The sequence below is a fragment of the Mustela nivalis genome (genome assembly GCF_964662115.1).
Source record: "Mustela nivalis genome assembly, chromosome: X".
In the NCBI taxonomy this organism is placed as follows: Eukaryota; Metazoa; Chordata; class Mammalia; order Carnivora; family Mustelidae; genus Mustela; species Mustela nivalis.
This window is the reverse complement of record NC_139040.1, coordinates 84,574,203-84,581,643: the sequence shown is the minus strand read 5'-3', so window position 1 is coordinate 84,581,643 and position 7,441 is coordinate 84,574,203.

Sequence of the window (7,441 nt, the reverse complement as noted above, 5' to 3'; positions counted from 1 at the left end):
TGTAGAGTTTGCTCTTCTAGTCTTCAGAACACTCTCCAGTTTATTTACTTAGATATGAGTGATTTGTAGTTGTAAATGTGGGATGAGTTTACCTTAGGGTCCTCTTGCTCTTCCATCTTCCCAGACCTCACAAATTAAAACAAATAAATGTGATAATCAAGGAGTAATTATTCCAAACTTCCAAGGCTGGATTTGCATACAGTAATCAAGTAATGTAATTCAACACATCAAGAGACTAGAGAAAAGTTACATGACCATATCAATGTACACAGAACAAGCATTTTATACAATCCAAAATCCATTCATGATAACAATTCTTGGTAAACTAGGAATACAGGGAAAATTTCTCAATTTGATAAAGGCTTTATAGTTAAAAACAACTACAGCTAACATTATGCTTAATGGTGAGAAAATTGAAGCTTTCTAACTAAGCTCAGTTACAAGACAAAATGTCATTTTTCACTACTTGTCAACATCATATAAGAAGTCTTTGCTAATGCAGTAAGGCAAGAAATTGGAACATAATTTTATAGATTGGATAAAAAGATATAAAAATGTCATTGATGATAAATTATATAATTATGTACTCAATTGGAAAGAATCAACATTTGGGACTAATAAGCACTTAATGGAAGGTTGCAGCATACAAAATTAATATACAAAAATCTACCACTTAACTGTATCCTAGTAAGGGCGCTAAACCATTTATATTACTACACAAACAAATGAAATACATTGGTGTAAATCTAATGAAATTTGCACAAAATTTATATGATAAAGTCTAGTAAACTCTAGTGAAAGAAATAAAAGAAAAACTAAACAAATGGAGATATATTCTATACTTATTAATTAGAAGACTCAATTTTGCTAAGATATCTGTTCTTCCCAACTTTATCTAGAATTCAAAGCAATTCAGATAAAAATATCAATAAATTATTTTGTGAATGTCTACAAAATGATTCTGAAGTTTATATGGGGAAGTTTGTGACCCCAAATAGCTAACACATTATTGAAAAAAAAAAGTTGGAAGATTTATGATACCTAACAAGCTCGCTTACTCTAAAGCTTTGATGATCAAGACAGGGTGGCATTTGTCAAATAACAGACAAATAGATCAATGGTACATACTACAGAGCCCCAAAATAAAACCTTATAAATATGGTCAACTGATTTTTTAAAGACAATACAATGGAGCAACAATAGTCTTTTCAACAAAAGGTGCTAGAACAACTGAATATCCACCTGAAAAAAAATATATGTATATACACAGAGACCTTGTAGGGTTCACACAAATTAACTCCAATCGGTCAAAGAGCTAAAGGTAAACCATAAAACTATAAAAGTCCAAGAAGATAACATAGGAAAAAACCTAGATGATTTTTCAATGTGGTGATAACATTTTAAATACAATACAAAAGGCATAATTCATTAAGGACATAATTGATTAGATGGACCTCATCAAAACTAAAAACTTCTGAGCTGTGAAAAGCATATCAAAATATTAGGAAACAAAATACAGACTAGGAGAAAAATTTTGTAAGAGACATCTGACACAGAACTGTTGTCAAGATATAAAAAAAAAAAACACTTAAAAATCAACAATAAGAAAATAAACAACCTAATTTTAAAAATGAATAAAATGCCATAAAAGATAAACTCACCAGAAATACAAAATTTTCATTCATTGCTGATTGGATTGCAAAATAATACTACTTTGGAAGACAGTTTGTGAAAGTTTTATAAATTCTTTTTTTATACGGAGTGTAGTTTCACTGAATTAAACATATAATTCCTATCCCATGCTCCTTTACAGGTTTACAAACATTTGTGTCCTAATAAAATAAATTACTTTAAAGAAGGCTTATACAGAATGTAGTTTCAGTGAAAATCTTACATACATAAAAACACCTTTACCATATAATCTAGCAATTCTCCCCCTTAGAATATCCTCAAGGGAATTAAAAGTTTATGTCCATAATACACCCTTCACATGGATGTTCATAAAAGCATTATTTATTTATAATGGCAAAAATGTACAAATATACTACATGTTCTTAAGTAGGTGAATCTATAAATGAATTGTGTTACATACAGACAATGGAAGATAATAGAATATTATTCAGCAAAAAAAAATGAGCTATCAAGTCATAAAAAGACATGAATATTGCTAAGTGAAGAATCCAAATGGAAAATACTACATACATGATTTCTACTATATTAAATTCCAATGGAAAATAATAGAGACAGTAAAAGATCAATGACTGCCAAGGACTAAGGGAAGGAAATGAAGTATAGACAGACAAGGGGGCAGAAAACTGTACTATATGACATATAGAAACTGTTCTATATGACATATGGTTCTAATGACTGGTGGATGACATTTTACTGTTATCCATACCCATAGAATTTACAAAATGAAGAGTAAACTCTAAACTAAAGTATAAGCATTGGGTGATTGTTTTAAGGTTTTTTTTTTTTTTTTTAATTAGACAGAGAGAGGTCCTGGGATCGAGCCCCGCATCGGGCTCCCTGCTCACTGGGGAGCCTGCTTCCTCCTCTCTCTCTGCCTGCCTCTCTGCCTACTTGTGATCTCTGTCAAATAAATAAATAAATAAATAAATAAATCATTAGAGCACAAACCAGCAGAAGCAGCAGAGAGGGGCAGAGGAAGAGGGAGAAGTAGGCTCTTCATTGAGCAAGTTGCCCAATGTGGGGCTGGATTCCAGTACCCTGGGATCATGATCTGAGCTGATGGCAGATGATTAACAGAATGAGTCACCTGGGCTTGCCATGATTATGATAAGTGAATGTAGGTTGATCAATTTTAACAAAAGTACCAGTGTGGTGGGCAATGTTAATAATGTTAGAGGCTATGCATATTCGAAGGCAGAGTGTACATGGAAATCACTGTTATCTCCCTCTCATATTGTTTTAAACATAAAACTCCCTTTTGAAAAGTCAAGATAAAAATTTTAAAAAAGAAATATTGTTTGAAAATCTCTCAAATCATGATCGTTATGTGAAAATTCACATGTATTATGTACAATACACTCCAAATAACACACACCCAAATAGGATTTCATTGGCAACCCTTATAATCACATTATCAAAAGTAAAAGATAAAGAATCTGTTTTTACATAGAATAGTATGTGTAAGTTACACTGTGTAGAGGAGGTTGGTTCTTTATAGGAACTGAAATAAGGAAAGAATACATCAAAGACAATGAAAAGATATAATACTAGTGAGGTCGATCTACTGAAGTAACAAGTTTGTTCTGAAGTTTAAGTTAACATTTTAAAATATGTCTCAATCTGCATCGTTATAATGAAATGTGGCTAAGTTGCTAATATTACAATAATATTCTGGTTGTAACAGTTTTTCACTTCAAATTGTTTTCTTATTGGTCTATCTTAATTTGTCATTAATTTCTTTTTTATATTATTTCTTTTCAGCATAACAGTATTCATTGTTTTTGCACCACACCCAGGGCTCGATGCACTACGTGCCCTCTCTAATACCTACCACCTGGTTACCCCAACCTCCACCCCTGACCCCTTCAAAACTCTCAGATTGTTTTTCAGAGTCCATAGTCTCTCATGGTTCACCTCCCCTTCCAATTTCCCACAACTCCCTTCACCTCTCCATTTCCCCTTGTCCTCCATACTATTTGTTATGCTTCACAAATAAGTGAAACCATATGAGAATTGACTCTCTCTGCTTGACTTATTTCACTCAGCATAACCTCTTCCAGTCCCATCCATGTGGATACAAAAGTTGGGAATTCGGGATTTCTGATGGAGGCATAATACTCCATAGTGTATATGACCACATCTTCCTTATCCATTTGTCCGTTGAAGGGCATCTTGGTTCTTTCCACAGGTTGGCGACCGTGGCCATTGTTGCTCTAAACATTGGGTTACAGATGGTCCTTTTTTTTACTACACCTGTATCTTTGGGGTAAATACCCAGTAGTGCAATTGCAGGGTCATAGGGAAGCTCTATTTTTAATTTCTTGAGGAATCTCCACACTGTGTTACAAAGTGACTGTCCCAACTTGTATTCCTACCAACAGTGTAAGGAGGTGCTCCTTTCTCCACATCCTCTCCAACACATGTTGTTTCCTGTCTTGCTAATTTTGGCCATTCTAACGGGTGTAAGGTGGTATCTCAGTGTGGTTTTAATTTGAAACTCCCTGATGGCTAGTGATGATAAAATTTTTTCATGTGTCTGAGCGCCATTTGTATGTCTTCATTGGAGAAGTGTCTGTTCATATCTTCTGCCCATTTTTTACTATGATTGTCTGTTTTGTGTGTGTAGAGTTTGAGGAGTTTTTTTATAGATCGTGGATATCAACCTTTTGTCTGTACTGTCATTTGCAAATATTTTCTCCCATTCCGTGGGTTGCCTCTTTGTTCTGTTGAGTGTTTCCTTTGCAGTGCAGAAGCTTTTGATCTTGATGAAGTCCCAAAAGTTCATCCACGCTTTTTTTTTCCTTTGCCTTTGGAGACATATCTTGAAAGAAGTTGCTGTGGCTAATATCGAAGAGATTATTGCCTATGTTCTCCTCTAGGATTCTGATGGATTCCTGTCTCACATTGAGGTCTTTTGTCCATTTCAAGTTTACCTTTGTGTACAGTGTAAGAGAAATGCAGAGTTTCATTATTCTACATATAGCTGTCCAATTGACCCAGCACCATTTATTGAAGAGACTGTCTTCTTTCCACTGTATATCTTTTCCTGTTTTGTCGAAGATTATTTGCCCATAGAGTTGACGGTCCATATCTGGGCTCTCTACTCTGTTCCACTGGTCTATGTGTCTGTTTTATGCCAGTACCATGCTTTCTTGGTGATCACAGCTATGTAGTAAAGCTTGAAATCAGGTAGCATTATGCCCCCAGTTTAATTTTTGTTTTTCCAACATTTCCTTAGTGATTCAAGGTCTCTTCTGATTCCATACAAAATTTTTGGATTCTTTGCTCAAGCTTTTTGAAAAATACTGGTGGAATTTTTATCGGAATAGCATTAAAAGTATAGATTGCTCTAGGCAGTATACACATTTTAACAATGTTTATTCTTCCAATCCAAGAGCATGGAATGGTCTTCCATCTTTTTGTGTCTTCTTCGATTTCTTTCATGAGTGTTCTGTAGTTCCTTGAGTACAGTTCCTGAGTTCTTTGGTTAGGTTTATTCACAGGTATCTTATGGTTCTTGGTGCTAAAGTAATTGAATCGATTGCCTAATTTCCTTTTCGGTATTTTCATAGTTAGTGTATAAGAAAACCACTGATTTCTGTACATTGACTTTGTATCCTGCCAGGTTGCTGAATTGTTGTATGAGTTCTAGTAGTTTAGGGGTGGAGTCTTTTGGGTTTTCCATGTAAAGATTCTTGTCATCTGTGAAGAGAGTTTGACTTCTTCATTGCCAATTTGGATACCTTTGATTTCTCTTGGTTGTCTGATTGCTGTTTCTAGGACTTCTAATACTATGTTGAACAAGAGCAGTGAGAGTGGGAAGTCCTGGTGTGTTCCTGATCTCAAAGGGAAGGCTGCAAGCTTTTTCCCATTGAGGATGATATTTGCTGTGTATCTTTCATGGATAGATTTTATGAATTTGAGGAATGCTCCCTCTATCCCTATACTTTGAAGCATCTTAATCAGGAACGGATGCTGGATTTTGTGAAATGCTTTTTCTGCATCAATTGAGAGGACCATGTGGTTCTTCTCTCTTCTCTTATTCATTTGTTCTATCATATTGATTGATTCGTGAAGGTTGAACCATCCTTGTAGCCCAGGGATGAACCCCACTTGGTCATGGTGGATAATCTTTTTAATGTGCTGTTGGATCCTCTTTGCTAGGATCTTGTTGAGAATCTTAGCATCCATATTCATCAGTAATATTGGTCTGAAATTCTCCTTTTTCATAGTGTCTTTGCCTAAACAGGGTAATGCCGGCTTCATAGAAATAGTCTGAAAGTTTTCCTTCTGCTTCAATTTTTTGATACAGCTTCAGGAGATTGGTGTTATTTCTTCTTTGAAAGTTTGGTAGAATTCCCCAGGTAATCCATCAGGTCCTGGGTTCTTGTTTTTGGGGAGGTTTTTGATCACTTCTTCAATCTCGTTACTAGATATCGGTCTATTCAGGTTGTCAGTTTCTTCCTGGTTCAATTTTGGGAGTTTATAGTTTTCGAGGAATGCATCCATTTCATCTAGTTTGCTTAGCTTATTGGAATATAACTGTTGATACTTCTGATGATTGTTTCTACTTCCTTGGTGTGAGTTGTGATCTTTACCTTTTTATTCATAATGTTATGAATTTGGGCTTTAGCTCTTTTCTTTTGGATTAGTGTGGACAATGGTTTATTGATCTTTTTGATTCTTTCAAAAAAAAGCTTCTAGTTTCATTGATACATTCTACTGTATCTCTGGTTTCTACCTCATTGATCTCAGCTCTAGTATTGATTATTTCCCTTCTTATGTGTGGAGTTGGTTTGATTTGTTGTTGATTCTCCAGTTCTGTAAGGTGTCGAGACAGCTGGTGTGTTCTGGATTTTTCAATTTTTTTGAGGGAGGCTTGGATGGCTATGTATTTCCCCCTTAGGACCGCCTTTCCCATTGGTTTTGGAATGAAGTGTCTTCATTCTCATTGGTTTCCATGAATTGTTTCAGTTCTTCTTTGATCTCCTGGTTGATCCAAGCATTCTTAAGCAAGGTGCTCTTTAGCTTCCATGTGTTTGAGTTCCTTCTGAACTTTTCCTTGTGATTGAGCTCCAGTTTCAAAGGACTATGATCTGAGAATATGCAGGGAATAATCTCAGTCTTTTGGTATCAGTTGAGTCTTGATTTGTGACCCAGTATGTGGTCTATTCTGGAGAAAGTTCCATGTGCACTTGAGAAGAATGAGTATGTTTTAGGGTGGAATGTTCTGTATATATCTATGAGGTCCATCTGGTCCAATGTGTCATTCAATGCTCTTGTTTCTTTTTTTTTTTAAAGATTTTATTTATTTATTCGACAGAGAGAGATCACAAGTAGGCAGAGAGGAAGGCAGAGAGAGAGGAGGAAGCAGGCTCCCTGCTGAGCAGAGAGCCCGATGCGGGACTTGATCCCAGGACCCTGAGATCATGACCTGAGCCGAAGGCAGCGGCTTAACCCACTGAGCCACCCAGGCGCCCAATGCTCTTGTTTCTTTACTGATTTTCTCCTTCGATGATCTATTTCTAAGAGTGGCATGTTAAGATCTCCTACTATTTATGTATTCATAGCAGTATGACTCTTTATCTTGATTAACAGTTTTCTTATGTAATTGGCTGCTCCCATATTGGGGCCATAGATATTTACAATTGTTAGATCATCTTGGTGGATAGTCCCTTTAAGAATGATGTAGTGTCCTTCTGTATCTCTGACTACAGTCTTTAGTTTAAAATATAATTTACCTGATATG